We start from the raw sequence: 15675 nt of genomic DNA on the forward strand, positions 1-15675 counted from the left end.
GCACCAACCACACAGCCCAGACTCTGAATTCTTGAAAAAACATCCATTTTGGATTGTGCACAGCAGAGGCTGCTTGAAGGGGAGGGGAAGGTGGAGGAGGGAGGGTGAGGGGACAGGCTGGGAAATGGCATGGCGTCTGCACTATACCACAGACACACACACAACGATGCATGGAATATTATCCAGGACAGAAAATTATTTGGCCATAATTTACAAAGTCCTGAGTTTTGAAAGTACAATTTATCCAGGAAAAAAATCGGGTTGGGGGTAGGAAAGTTGCAGTTCCCAGCCTGGACTTCCAGTCTCTGGCCAGGTGCATCCCCCTCTTCAGGGTTTTCACCGGTGTCTTCTCCAAACGGCTCCTTCTGATATAATTCGATGACCACGTCCTGGCCTTCAGGGTCACCTGCAGGATCTTCATTGTTCCCAGCTGCAGCACCCCCCTCGTTATCCTGTCTGATAATGAGCCCGCTATGGTTCAGCAAAATGGCATGTGTCATGATAGACCCTCTGCTGAGAGCCCTCGATGTAGGGATAATACTCCCTTTTTCTTTTTTTTAATAAGTTCTTTCCCTTGTTTCCTATGAGTTGCCCTGTGTAACCGTTGGTTGTCCTATGATATCTATTCTGCCTCGTAACAGAGCGAGAGAGAGACCCCACCCTTTTTGGTGCCACGTGCCACGCAGGAAGTGGGCTGTGTGCAGAAAGTCAGTTGGCTGTCAATGGACTGGCAGTTGGCTGACCGTTCGTTGCTCGCGGTTCAGGGACAGCTTGGGCGGAGCAATCAAGGTGCTGCTGTCTATTCCACCACTTCAGAGACAGAGGAGGTCCTTGAATTGTCCCTACCCACGCACACTGCCCGTTATAGCGGCGCATACCGCACTCACTCTGCCCAGCGGGGGTAATTTGCTCGAACTCTTGAAGATGAGCGGCAGAGGAGGAGAGAGACGCACCTTGTGAAGGGATCTTACCTTTCCCCCCCACTCTTCTCTTTCTCTCCTCTTTTATTCCTGCCACTATCATTTGCTTGTTAGGGACTTGGCAACTGCCAAACTTATTATCTTTGTTATTAAGGTGTTATTAAGGCCTCTGCAAGTGCCGCAAATGTGGCCACGCCAGTGCGCTTGCAGCTATCAGTGTGGACAGACTGCAGCGCTTTCCCTACTGCGCTTTACGAAGGTGGGTTTAACTCACAGCACTCTACATCTGCAAGTGTAGCCATGCCCTAAGAGTAAAGTGTGTATGTTTAAGAAGTTACTTTGCAAATCCTGTGGTTCCTCCCTTTAACTGCTCTGTGGTCCCTGAGGGGCTAAACTGGAAAGAGAAGTAAACAGAGATGAAGGGGGAATCTGGGAAAATGTGGAAAGTGCCTGGAGAGCCTTGGGATGTCCCAGCACTGCCTTTAGGTGCAGTCTCAAAGACAGACAGTCCCAGTTGTCCCCCTCCCATCTCCTCATCTGGTCTGTCTCTCTCCAGCATCCTGGCCTCCTGTACCAATCTAACTCCCCAGGCTCCTCATCCATTCGCAATCTCCAGCCCCAGCTCCTGCTTTCAATCTCTTTGCCCAGCCAGGCCCAGTTCTCCAGAATCCCAGCTCTTCATCAGATCCATCTGCCATTCCCCCTCACCTCCTTTCTGCTCATGGTATATGGAGGTACCAATGACATAGGGAAGGATAGGAGAGAGGTCTTGGAGGCCAAAGTTAGGTTGCTGGGGAAGAGATTGAAGTCCAGGACCTCCATGATAGCTTTCTGTGAAATGCTGTCAGTTCCACACGCAGGGCCAGCTAGACAGGCAGAACTGCAGGTTCTCAATGCATGGGTGAGACAATGATGTAGGGAGGAGAAGTTTAGATTTATTAGGAACTGAGGAATCTTTTGGGAAAGGGGGAGCCTAAACAGGAAGGATGGGCTCCGCCTAAACCAAAGTGGAACCACATTGCTGGCATTTAAAATTAAAAACGTCATAGAGTAGTTTTTAAACTAAGGGCTGGGGAAAGCTGACATATGTGGAGGAGCATGTGGTTCGAACAGAGACATCTCTTGGGGAGGATCTATTAATGGAGATTCTTTGTGTTCTAGTAAGGAGGAGAGGATGGACGATAAAATACTGCTAGGATTGGATGAGAAACAATCAAATGAAAAAGAGTCCCATTCATTTACATCACAAAATGGCAGACAGCTGAAAAGTAACAATTTTAAGTGCTTATATAGAAATGGAAGAAGTCTAAATAATAAGACTGCTGAACTAGTGCGCCTCATATTAAATGAGGATATTGATACAGTAGACATCACAGAAACTTGGTGGAATGAGGATAATCAATGGGACACAGTAATACCAGGCTACAAAATATATCGGAAGGACAGAACAGGCCGTGCTGGGGGGGGGAGTGGCACTATATGTGAAAGAAAAAATAGAATCAAATGAAGCAAAAAGCTTAAATGAACCAAACTGTACCATACAATCTCTATGGATAGTTATTCTATGCTTGAACAATAAGAATATAGCGGTGGGGATATACTACAGACCACCTAACCAGGATGGTGATAGTGACCGTGAAATGCTCAGGGAGATTAGAAAGGCTACAAAAATAAAATACTCAATAATAATGGGGCATTTCAACTATACTGAAAGGATACATGTCACCGCAGGACTGGATGCAGAGAGAGTTTCTTGACACCTTAAATGACTGCTTCTTGGAGCAGCTAGTCTTGGAACCCACAAAAAGAGAGGCAATTCTTGATTTAGTCCTAAGTGGAGCACAGGATCTGGTCCAAGAGGTGAATATAGCTGAACCGCTTGGTAATAGTGGCCATAATATAATTAGATTTAACATCCTCGTTGCAGGGAAAACACCACAGCAGCCCAACAGAATAGCACTTAATTTTGGAAAGGGGAACTACACAAAAATGAGGAAGTTAGTTAAACAGAAATTAAAAGGTACAGTGCCAAAAGTGAAATCCCTGCAAGCTGCATGGAAACTTTTTAAAACCCCATAATAGAGGCTCAACTTAAACGTATACCCCAAATTAAAAAACATAGTAAGAGAACCAAAAACATGCCACCGTGGCTAAACAACAAAGTAAAAGAAGCAGCGAGAGGCAAAAAGGCACCCTTTAAAAAGTGGAAGTTAAATCCTAGGGAGGAAAATAGAAAGGAGCATAAACTCTGGCAAATGAAGTGTAACACTATAATGAGGAAGGCCAAGAAAGAATTTGAAGAACAGCTAGCCAAAGACTCAAAAAGTAACAGCCATTTTTTTTAAAGTACATCAGAAGCAGGAAGTCTGCTAAACCACTAATGGGGCCATGGACAATTGAGATGCAAAAGGAGCACTCAAGGACCATAAGGCCATTGCAGAGAAATGAAATTAATTCTTTGTATCGGTCTTCATGGCTAAGGATGTGCAGGAGATTCCCAAACCTGAGCCATTCTTTTTAGGTGACATATCTGAGGAACTCTCCCAGATTGAGATGTCATTAGAGGAGGTTTTGGAACAAATTGATAAATTATACTGTAATAAGTCACCAGGACCAGATGTTATTCACCCAAGAGTTCTGAAGGAACTCAAATGTGAAATTACAGAACTACTAACTGTGGGAGATTAAATCAGCTTCTGTACCAGATGACTGGAGGATAGCTAATGTGATGCCAATTTTTAAAAAAGCTCCAGAGGTGATCCTGGCAATTACAGGTTGGGAAGCCAAACTTCAGTACCAGGCAAACTGGTTGAAACTACAGTAAAGAACAGAATTATCAGATACATAGATGAACATGATTTGTTGGGGAAGAGTCAACATGTTTTTTGTAAAGGGAAATCATGCCTCACCAATCTACTAGTGTTCTCTGAGGGGGTCAACAAGCATGTGGACAAGGGTGATCCAGTGGATATAGCGTACTTAGATTTTCAGAAAGTCTTTGACAAGGACCCTCACCAAAGGCTCTTAAACAAAGTTAGCTGTTATGGGATAAGAGGGAAGGTCCTTTCATGGATCAGTAATTGGTAAAAAGATAGGAAACAAAGGATAGGAATAAATGGTCAGTTTTCAGAACGGAGAGAGGTAAATAGCGGTGTCCCCCAGGGGTCTGTTCTGGGACCAGTCCTATTCAACATATTCATAAATGATCTGGAAAAAAAGGGTAAACAGTGAGGTGGCAAAATTCGCAGTTGATACAAAACTACTCAAGAAAGTTAAGTCCAAAGCAGACTGTGAAGAGCAACAAAGCGAGCTCACAAAACTGGGTGACTGGGCTACAAAAATGGCAGATGAAATTCAGTGTTGATAAATGCAAAGTAATGCACTTTAGAAAACATAATCCCAACTCTACATATAAAATGAGGGGGTCTAAATTAGCTGTTACCACTCAAGAGAGAGATCTTGGAGTCATTGTGGATAGTTCTCTGAAAACATCCACTCAATGTTCAGCGGCACTCAAAAAAGAGAACAGAATGTTGGGAACCGTTAAGAAGTGGCTAGATAATAAGACAGAAAAGAACATATTGCCTCTATATAAATCTATGTTACACTCACATCTTGAATACTGCGTGCAGATGTGGTCACCCCATCTCAAAAATATATATATTGGAATTGGAAAAGGCACTGAAAAGGGCAACAAAAATGATTAAGGGTATGCAAGAGCTTCCATATGAGGAGCAATTAATAAGACTGGGACTTTTCAGCTGTGAAAATAGATGCCTAAGGGGGGCTATGATGGAGGTCAATAAAATCATGACCGGTGTGGAGAAAGTAAATAAGGAAGTGTAATTTACTCTCTCATAACACGAGAACTAGGGGTCACCGCCTGAAATTAAAAGGCAGAAAGTTTAAAACAAACAAAAGGACGTATTTCTTCACACCATGCACAGTCAACCTGTGGAACTCTTTGCCAGAGGGAATGTTATGAAGGTCAAGACTATAACAGGGTTCAAAAAAGGACTGGATAAATTCATGGAGGATAGGTCTACCAATGGCTATTAGCCAGGATTGGCAGGGATGGTGTCCCTAGTCTCTGTTTGCCAGAAGCTAGAAATGGGCAGCAGAGGATGGATCACTTGATGATTACCTGTTCTGTTCATTCCCTCTGAAGCACTTGGCATTGGCCATTGTCCAAAGATAGGCTACTGGGCTAGATCAACCTTTGGTCTGACCCACTATGGTCGTTCTTATGTTCTTCCACCCACCCCACTGGTTCTCACTCCTCTCTGCTCTCTGGCTGCAAGTCTCCTTGCTCACTCAGGTCTACTCTCCGCCCTCCCCTCAACTCCAAATGCCAGTTTCTTTCACCTCCTGCCAGCTTCCAGCATCCCTTAGGCTTTTTCTCCCAACCTACTCACCCCTGTCCCCTAGTCTCTGCATTTGAATCTAGTACTTCCTTGTCCGGGCCCAGTGGGATGGGGGAGGTGGTAATTGAGAGCACAGGAGAGACAGGCTCTCTGCTCTCAGTTCAGGTATCTGGACCCAGCACAGACCACAGCAGCTGAGAGCTGCAATTGTAGGGAAAGTCCTGCTCAGCCCCAGGCTGGAGCATGCCAGTGCAAACACAATTGCCAGGGGGAATGGAGCTGCTCACCTCAAAGAAGTCTCTATTGGGTCTGTGTGAGCTCTGACTTTTCAAAGACTTCTCATTTGGTCAATTTAGGTAGATTTTCGGAGACAGCAAAAGGCGCATCCCTGGCAGAAAGGCCACCTCCTTGGGAAATTTCAAGTCCCTGCTCCAAACCCTGGGGGCACTAGAGCTTTTCAAAGAAAATGTCATCAGAAGTGTTTAGCATTGGTAAGCACTGTCTACATAGACTAAGGCCAGAAGGGACCACTGTGGTCATCTCGTCCCCGCCTATAACAGACCCATATCATATGGCCTAGCCTCATTCTCACTAAAGCTGAATGACTTTGAATAAATGTTTCAGGAAATATTCAGCCTCAAGGCAGACATCCAGCATGGGAAATTTCAGCCCAGCCAGTTACAGTTTGACAATGTTATAAGCAACTGAAAACAAAGGCGTATCGTGGGAAGCACTGGGCAACCTTCATAACAGGCAGTGTTGGCAGCACCCTCTATAATGTGAGGCACTCACAGCTGGGCTGGAGCGATGGGATGTCAGTCAGGGCCAGCAAAGGTCAGGATGTCAGAAATCCTCCTGATTTGAATTCACACGCCAGAAATCTTCTTTGCAGCTCTCCACAGCTCCTCCCCGACTTCAAAAACAACTTTTGACACCTAGCTCCAGGGTCTGACCTCTCCAGGTGCTTGGCTCAAAGGGCTGAGCAAGCCAATCCCCATGGGGTGCAATGGAAGTCGGGGCGCTGAACACCTGCCATGACTCGGCCTTTGGTATGTCATACAGCCAGTCGGTGGAAACCACACCACACTCTGCCAGTTCAGCCCATCGACAAGCAGGGGTGACCCCTGTTACCTGCTAGTGGATTGGCCACTGCTTACACCTGGGTTGAAGTTGGTCTTTTAGGTTAGCTCTGTTTTCTTTGTACCAGCTTGTGCCATCAGATTTTTTGCTGCCTGCCCAAGGTAAATAAGATGCGAGAGCAGAATCATGTCCAGAGTCCAAAAAAAAGCAATTAATCCAGAAACAATAAATTAATTATAAAATGCTGTTAATACCTGGAGTGACCCCACCAGGAAGCCAAATACCCTGAAGACAAACCACGGAGCAGGTACTTTAGGAATGATTCTTTAGAGTTGGTATTCTAAAGGCTGGTGCCGGTGTCAGGAAGGGCAGGGCGAGTCATTTCTCTCCACAACCTGCCAAAAAACCCACTGTAACCCCTTTGGGGTTTAGAGAGCATGGCCCCTTTAAATCTTTTCCCGGGGGACGGGGAGTTGATCGTTCTATGAGGAGAAAGTCCTGTTGGGAGGGCAGGGGAGCGGGGAGGGGGGAAGAGCACGACAGGGTATTTAAGCCCTCCTGCTGGTGTCCCAACTTTTTGTTAAAAACGGGCAAATTGTCACGTATTTTCTGTCTCCCCCCAGTCGGTACTGGTGGGTCCCGCTGCTGGCTGGATCCCTGCTTGCCAGCCGCCTGCCCACCAGCGTTGAGTGGGGGGACCCAGTGGCTGACAATGGGGGTGGGTGTGCAAAACTGGTGGCAGGGTGTTCCCCCTCTCGCTGTCCTCTCCCTGCTCTGCCCCTTCACCTTGACCCCAGCCCCACAGCTCCTCCATATCTGCACCAGCGGGGAGTGTCCCGCTCCCAGCACTGTGCAGAGAACCAGCCCCTGGTCGGAGTGCTCAGCTCACCAACAGCCGGGCCAGCAGGCTACTTCTTTCCCCTACTGCCTCTGGCTGGGCTGGCCCCGCAGGAAAGCTCAAGACCCTCGGCTTGGGGTGTTGGCCAGGAGGAGCCAAGCCCTGCATGTGCCAAAGCCCCAGGCAGCTGTAGCACAGGGAAGCCTTTCTGCCCCTCAGCTAAGCTCTGGAGCGGCGGCTGGGGGAGAGAAGCGATTTCCAGCCTGTTTGCATCCCGACCCTGCAGACTCCACAGCAGTCCCCCGGACAGAGGCCTAGCACCCTCTGCACCCACCCCCACCGCGGAGCACAGGGTTTGGTCCATCCCCTAGGCACCCTCCCCTGCTGAGCCACCTCACTGGCCAGGTTCACTCAAGCCCCTGCAGTCAGGTTCCCTGGGCACAGTGCATCCGTAGGGCTTAACCCCTTCCTGCTTGTACTGTAGCCAGGGGACAGGAGGCAGCTGGGTTATATCAGTGTCCAGCAGCAGCCTGGAGGTGTTAGCTGCCTTTCGACACCGTGTGGGCAGGAAGGAGCAAGGTGCTTCCAGCCACGGGCAGGGGGAGAGGGGGAAGAGATGAGCTCTGCAAAGCTCATCTCTCCTATGGCTGGAAGCAGCTCCCATCCCTTCCCTCCTGCACAGTGTGGAAAGGCTGTTGCTGGCCACATTCTGGTGTGAACCCTGGCAGAAATATGGGGTGGGGGGGCATGTGAACTTGTGTTCCACCCCCCACACACACACACACAGGTTACCTTTGGAAGATGTGGTACCAGGTACCAGGAGAGGCGGGTCCAGCCTGGGGCCCAGCCAGGCATGGAGGGCGGAGAGCGCCAGGCAGGGAGGGTCAAGCCTCTCGGTCAACCTGTCACCCCCTGTGTCAGAGAAGTGCACAGGAGCGTGTGTGTGTCACCTCTCTCCATGTGAACGCTGAAGCCTAAAAGATAAGAAGGGAAATAAAAGGAATCCAACTACTCAGTGTTTCTGTTTAACAGGGGCTCAGTCAACTTGATGTTAATTTTAACATTTGTATTGCATCGTTCTGATTGATTGCAGCTGAACTTGCTTGAATACGAGTAATTTTACCAGGTGTCCCATATTCAGCATAGGGAAATATGGTCACCCTAAATAAGAGGGAGGCTGTTAGCTTGTTACATGGGGAGGCTGTCACTCTGTGTGGCTTTGCAGAGAGTGAAAGAAGAGGGCACCAGAGAGGTTCGTTGAGGAAACTTTACTGGCACTGAACACAACCTGGAGCACCCAAGACGCACCACTGGACTGGAACTTTGCTCAAGACTCCTGAACTCTGTATGTAGACACATTACTCGGTGTCAGCCCTTTCAGACTGTGCTACCACTGGGCCTGTGGGGCCTTGTGTTGAATGTTTTTGACCGTTCCCCCTAGTTTTCCCCCTGTTGTTTTTCTCCTTTCATCCCTCTCTAAATAAATATTTCCCTTTCCTGTATTCAATGTACTCTTCTGGTTCACACTGGGGACAGGTGTCTCTGGGGTGGAAGGGGCTTTCCCTGATGCATTCCTGCACGTGCCTTTTCTTGGCTAGAGCTACCTGCAGAGCAGACTCTATGTTGGCCACGAGGGCGCTAAAGTTACACAACAACAAAAACAGGAGAGAAATTTCTCTCTAAAGATCAAAAAATAACAAAGAAGGAAGAACCCAGAACCACTGGAACTACAAGCAAAAGCCTAGAAATCCCCTTGAAAAGGAACTAACGATGAGTTTATATAAAGCTGGAGGGGCAGGGTAGTTGGTGGTTGAAGGCAGGAGGGCACTGTCTGTCCCTTATTTCTCTGATGCTCCCACCCACCTGGGAACTATTCTTAAACATTTACAAATATTCCTTTTCTCTCTCTTGGTGCTTCTGAGTGCACACCAGAAGCACTTCAACTAAGAAATGGGCATCTGGCTGAAACACCTTTTGGGTAAATCAATAAATCAGACATTGTTCTTCAATGGAGGGAAGGGATCTTCTTATTGAGCATGAGAGACTATTACTGGTATTGAAAAGGCTGCACATTTGCTTCATTTACTTCAAGGAGCAACATGCCCTCTATCTGGCCACTACCTGACATTTAGCTATACGCAGGACTAAGCTCTTATAATGACAAGCACGGGGTGACTGGCCCCTTTAAAAAGAAGGTGTGCCCCGTGCCACTGTGACTGAACCTGCTGCCCAACTGGGCTTAAAGAAAGGCACCTGAGGAAGTGGTGGCAGAGAGTTAGAGGCTCCTACAGATGAGTTTGATACCCCAGGGGAACAAAACTTCAGCCAGGTACGGCTGGAAATGGCCTCCTAAAAAGAACAAGGGGCCAGGAAGAAAAGAAACTTTGGCTTTCTTCCTTGATGGCTGCTAGCCTACGTAGGTTTTTATACCATGCTAATCACCACAGTGTCTGAGCACCTTCCAGTAGTGCATTAAGGACCGTAACCACACGTGTGTCGAGTTGGGGTAGTGCCTTGTTTAAAAATAGAAAATACTTGTAGCTATCCATTTATATGAGAAAAGGTTGCTTTCTTCAGTGTTGATTGGACGATTGCGGGTTTGAAGAAGGAAGGGGAGACTTGCTCTCAGACCCAGCAGGGTTGAACACTCAGCATATAGGGACAGTTGATATAAGCAGTGCTTGTAGCACAGCCAACAATCCAGAATCTTGCTAAAGTTCTAAGTTCTGCATATTGATCACCCACACAGAGAGAAGCAACACGAAAATCATTCCGGTTGCAAAGTCAAGCACTCAAAAGTTGGGAAATGCCAGACACAAGGCGGCCACTGCAGCAGGTGACTTTAACAGTCCAGTCATGCAAATCATCCCACCAGGTTTCAATAATACCAACTCTATCAAATGTAGTTATCAATGAGAACGTTTAGTTCCTCCTGCTTCATACCCAGTCTCCTAACAATGGTGCATAAACAATTCAGTTTCTTCTCTTCACATTTCTTTACCACCTCTAGTCAATATCTTCCCAACACCCTGAGTTAGAACCCCATATGACAACTTAGTACCCTCCCTTTGTACTGTTAGAGGAATGTCCTCCCAGCTGCGTCACTAGTCTCCAAACCGTGAGATTATCCCCCACTTCGGAGATGCAGCCTGCCCCATTGGTACAGCCCCTCTCTCACTGGAAGGTGCCACTACAGCCCTGAGGCTGCAGTACAACCCTGGAGCAGCTTAGCTCCACTCCTCGGCTTGTGGTGGAGGAACCCATTCCCTGAGAGTTTCTGTGAGCCAAGCCCTGCGGGGATGGGGGAGGGGAGGTTGGCTCATCACAAGCTCAATACACTCTGAAAGGGGCCTAAGAGAGCAATGCTGATGAAGGATATTTGGCCATCACCCCTGTCATAAATATAAAGGGAAGGGTAAACCCCTTTAAAATCCCTCCTGGCCAGAGGAAAAATCCTCTCACCTGTAAAGGGTTAAGAAGCTAAAGGTAACCTCGCTGGCCCCTGACCAAAATGACCAATGAGGAGACAAGATACTTTCAAAAGCTGAGAGGAGGGAGAGAAACAAAGGGTCTGTGTCTGTCGGTATGCTGCTTTTGCCGGGGATAGAACAGGAATGGAGTCTTAGAACTTTTAGTAAGTAATCTAGCTAGGTATGTGTTAGATTATGATTTCTTTAAATGGCTGAGAAAATAACTGTGCTGAATAGAAAGACTATTCCTGTCTGTGTGTCTTTTTTGTAAATTAAGGTTTTGCCTAGAGGGATTCTCTATGTTCTGAATCTAATTACCCTGTAAGGTATCTACCATCCTGATTTTACAGAGGTGATTCTTTTACTTCTATTTCCTTCTATTTCTATTAAAAGTCTTCTTGTAAGAAAACTGAATGCTTTTTCATGGTTCTCAGATCCAAGGGTTTGGGTCTGTGGTCACCTATGCAAATTGGTGAGGATTTTTACCAAACCTTTCCCAGGAAGTGGGGTGCAAGGGTTAGGAGGATTTGAGGGGGAAAGACGTGTCCAAACTACATTTCCCAGTAAACCCAGGTAGAGTTTGGTGGTGGCAGTGGATATTCCAAGGGCAAAGGATAAAATTAATTTGTACCTTGGGGAAGTTTTAACCTAAGCTAGTAAAAGTAAGCTTAGGAGGTTTTCATGCAGGTCCCCACATCTGTACCCTAGAGTTCAGAGTGGGGGAGGAACCTTGACAACCCCACAACAGTGCTAACAGCATTCTGAGGTTGAGTGTCATCCATGCTGTGTACAGTACACCATAGCATTTCACTGAGAGCAAGGATGGGTTATCTGTAGCCAGGGAGAAATTCACAGGGTCAGACACTTCCCTCCTTTGGCAGTGTAGGGGAAGAAAGACAACAACTCTGCATCTGCAGTGGCACGGGATTGCTGGCTTTGCAGCATGCTCTGTAACGGGACTCTCCACTCACCGCTAGTCAGGCACCTTGCCCTGGCCGTTCTGGTGAATCATGTTCTGGTGAATTTATCTCCCACCTGCCAGCCATCCAAACTGCAGCTGCTGAGATAATCTTCCTCTCCTGGTGCTGTCTTCCCCACTTTCCCAAGTCTAGCTCTGGCTGCCCTTTTTCCATGTCCAGTTTGGACTTCTCCTTCTTACCTCCAAAGCTCCCTATGCAAACATCTCCCTGTGTAAAAATATCTCCACCTCAGTCATCTGCTCCTCCCCTCCCACTCCCACCTTACAAACCCTTCTTCCTGCAGCATCCTGCTGCTACTGGGAAGGACCCAGCAACCTCCGCTCAGGCTCCCCTTTCTATTAATTCCATCAGACTCACCCAGTACCTCTCCTACACTCCTAGAGTAACCCCTTTAGCTTGAGTGAGAGGGCTTGTGCTGATGGACCCTGGTTCAATCCACACCAATGCCTGTGGTGTCTGTATGTGGCCAGGGTTTTACTTACCTATCATTGTAGGTTGTTCAGCCCATTCCCAGCCATTTGTGGTACATCTTTTGCTTCTTGCCATCTCTGTGATGTCGGTCCTTCATCTGTACAAGGACACGGCATATCAAGGCCAATCCAGCAGCTCCCATCCGGTCTTCACCTCCATGAGAGACAGCGCATCCCAGCCTGACCACAGAAAGACAGGGTGGTGTTCTTCAGGGGAACCTGGTGGAGCTCCAGTCTCCCCTGATCCACCTCACCCCCACACACTGAGGGTTTTCAGAAGATTCTGCTAATCTCAGCTAAACAAAGCAGCTAAAATGAGGTCAGTGTGGGTGGACTTACTGAATAGACTGGTTCTAAGAGAAGAGGAGATTCCTTCTCTGCTCTCATGAGATTCCCATAGGAAAAGTATCTGATGACAGGGTGGGGACAATACAAGCCCTCAGCCCCTGGAAAGGCAGGAAATCAGGACTCTGGGAGTTAAGGCTTGTCTCTGTCCTGCTGGAGGGAGCAGAGCTGGAGACCATGGAGGGCCCTGGTGTAATTGTATGAAAGACAGTGACCTCTACCTGTGAAGGTGGCTGAAGCTTCTTGCAAGCAATAGAGTCCAGGATCCTTACGCCTCCTTTGGCGATGCTTTTCCTCGGAATAAAATCAACACAGTACAATGAGAATAACGTCTGAGTCCCAGGGCTGGGATCCAGGGATAAGGGCTGCTCTCAGCCAGGCTGCGTAGCAGGAACTGGATCTTTGTCCCAAGAGCTGCAATCACCCAGATGAGTGAGTAGTTCCTACCTCTGTGAGGGGGGGTATGGTTTTCCGTCTAAGCATCACTGAGAGCCAGCTCCTCTCACTTTGACAGGATGAGGTCATTGCTCCCCAAGCTGGGCCAGCTGCAGGCTGCATTGATGTAGGAGGCATGGACAGATCCCAAAGCCTGGAAGACAGAGAAGGGAGGAAGCCCCTGCTCATTTACCGTTCAAGGAAGGGAGAGGAGAATGAAGGGCAGAAAGTGAAGCTGTCCTGTGGGGAGGGCACTAGAGTAGAACCCAGTCCCGTTCCCAGATCCACCCCATGTTTGTAGGTGTGACCTTAGAGAGGTCCATCACCTTCATTCCCGTCTGTAAAATAGAGATAATAGTTTCTTATGGATTTGGTCAGTGCCAGACCCTTGGTGCCTCCTTTCAGTAAATGGTTTCCCTAGCAAGACAGACTGGCCTGGCCTGTTATCGGCAGTCCGCATACTATTTGAAGACCTTCCTAGTGTCCTCGAATGCCCCCTGAGTTCTTCTTGAATGTGATTGATTCGTTGAACCATATTGCTAGCCAGGAATTTCGGAGAGGCCATTGCTAGTGTACGATGAAATCAGGGGGAAATCTATAGTTAGCAAAAAAAAAAAAAAAGGTGTCATTGGCAAATTTGGAGCTGATCTGTCCTTTCAGCTGAAGGTACACAGTCACAGGAGGATGAAGCATGCCATCTTGGTTAGTTGTTCTATGATAATCAGTTCCACCACGTGGCCATTTGATTCAGGGAGTTCTACAATGAAATCCCTGGCAATGGCTGCCCATGGCTGAGACAGGGTCTCCAGAGGCATGAGGTGCCAAGAATTTTGGTGTGTGGTGCCTTGGTAAGAGCTCAGAAGTCACTAGTCAACATGTCTGAATTTCAGCCCACATCCGGCACCACCAAATGAAGCAGGAGGTTAGGCAGGAGATTTTGAAGCACCCAAAGTGGCCTGTTGGGAGGTGTCCTGTTTCAGATGTAGGACCTTCAGCGCGGGACATCCTGGCAGAACATACAGGCAGTCCTCAGTAAATGTTATTGGGTCCCACATGGAATGTTGGTTCTCATTCCCCGGGCAGCAGGTCATCCTAGGAAGCTGATTTAATAAGCATGATTGAGGTATGGCAACATTAAGCACGTTGCGGGGCTTGAGGAGGAAGGGCTGTTCCTGAATAGCTTTCTCCCTTCTTGGTTATATTCTCCATTAGGGGATAAGGTCATTCTTAGTTCCAGTTGGGCAGTTAAGTAATCTTGAAATTGAAGCAGGAAAAGAATATGGTCTAGCTGAATTGTCCCTGATTCAGTGCTTTGGCTTTGCGCAGATACTGGAGGCTTTTGTGTACAACCTTGTGCTGGGTATCGAGGCCCCTTCAGCTACTCACACCAATTTTCAAATAAGGATTTAATCAGAACCTACTAATTATCAAGGGACTCCTATAGTTTTTGTCTGTGGGGTGAGCCTCCAGGAGCGGTATGCACAGGGGTGCAGCAGGTGCTGGGAGCCATGCCCCAGAGAGCCTGGCCCTGATTGATATATTAGATGTGTCAACTTCTATGATGAATGCTCCAGTTGGATTGGGTGCGCCAGAACAGGTGCAGCGGTGAAGGCAATTTTGAGCTGTTTGAGGGCTTGTTGGGCCTTGGGTGACCAAACAAATTGGACAGTCTTGTGGAGGAGAGCTATCATGGGGGTTCTTTCTTCTGAGAACCCTGGGCTGAAGCAGCAGTAAAATTGGTGAAGCCTAGGAAACACTGCTCTTTTTGAGTACTTCAAGCTTCCTCCCAGTTGTGGATGGCTTTCACCTTATTTGCATCAATCTTAATGCCTTCTGGGAAGAGGATGTACCCCAAAAACTCCATGGAGAGTTGGCTAGAGGTACACTTTTCCAATTTTGTATAGAGACCATGCTGCCACAACCTCTCTGGGGTCTGTTGTGGGGCACAGGCTGCTCTGGGTTCTCCAAAAAGAGAAGTATGTCATCTAAATAGATGACAATGTATTGATCCAGAATGTCCCCAAATACATCACTGATGAAGTGTTGCAAGGTCAATCCAAATGGCATTACCAGACAATTAAAGTGTCTATAAAATGTATTGAAATCTCTCTTCCATTTGTCCACCGCCCAAATAAGTGTTAGATTGTAAGTCCTTGGAAGTCTAGTCTGATGAATGCCCATACAGGTTTCATGTGATCCAAGAATTCTGGGATTAAGGATAGGGGATACTTTCACTTTGTTCAGGGGCTGGTATTCTACAGAGAGGCATAGAGTCCCTCCTTTCTTTTTTCCAAAGAGAGACAGGGCCTCTGTGGGAAATGCTTCATAGTAAATAAACTCTTTGGATCCGTTTTCATGATTTTACACAGGGAGAGCCACTAGTTCTGGTTCGGACATTGCATAAATACAGCCAAAGGCAACTTTCGGGCAAGATTTAGGTCAATAGGGCAGTCATAGTCTTGGTGCAGAGGTAATGTGTCCTCCTTTCTTTCAAAGATGTCCACATAATCCTGGTATTTATCAGGAATGTCGGGTGTCAGAGTCAAGAATGGTGGAGTAGGTCCAGGGCAGAGGCTGGTTAAGGAAACCCCTAGATTTTCAGTCACCTCCACTGAGCCATTTTGGCGGGGGCAGCACAGGGCCAGGCTCAGGTAGCAAGGCCTTGAGTCACACCTGGTATCCCCATTTACGTACAGGCCACTTACTTCTGGAAAGCCTGCTTTTCTGCAAACAGTCGCACCACCTGATGTCACATGTTGCATCTGATAATTAG

This window comes from Eretmochelys imbricata, chromosome 2, assembly GCF_965152235.1.
Source record: "Eretmochelys imbricata isolate rEreImb1 chromosome 2, rEreImb1.hap1, whole genome shotgun sequence".
Taxonomy (NCBI): domain Eukaryota; kingdom Metazoa; phylum Chordata; order Testudines; family Cheloniidae; genus Eretmochelys; species Eretmochelys imbricata.